Genomic DNA, 369 nt, shown 5'->3' with positions numbered 1-369 from the left:
GAGAGAGAGAGAGAGAGAGAGAGAGAGAGAGAGAGAGAGAGAGAGAGCGGGAAGAATCGATTTTCATGTTAAAGGGGAAATTTTGTATCAAAATCGACTGATCGCGAATGTTTTTAGTAGTGACGCGCTAACGTTAAAAATATATAGACCCTGCAAAAAAGTCACTGAAAATTAGATAATATTTTCATATTCCGTATAAAACTATATAGAATGTACATGTGTGTGTATGTCATGTTTTTGTACTTTGTTTATATTTATAATACATTTATTTATTTATTTAATCTCTGGACGACAACGAAATTTATGTATATTATTTTAAATATTTAAAATATAAGAAATTGAGATTTTTGTAATTATTTTTTCATTATT

Source organism: Odontomachus brunneus, unplaced genomic scaffold, assembly GCF_010583005.1.
Source record: "Odontomachus brunneus isolate Ranch 3 - 2012 unplaced genomic scaffold, Obru_v1 Obru_scaffold_119, whole genome shotgun sequence".
Classification (NCBI taxonomy): Eukaryota; Metazoa; Arthropoda; class Insecta; order Hymenoptera; family Formicidae; genus Odontomachus; species Odontomachus brunneus.
Note: the sequence above shows the minus strand (reverse complement) of the source record.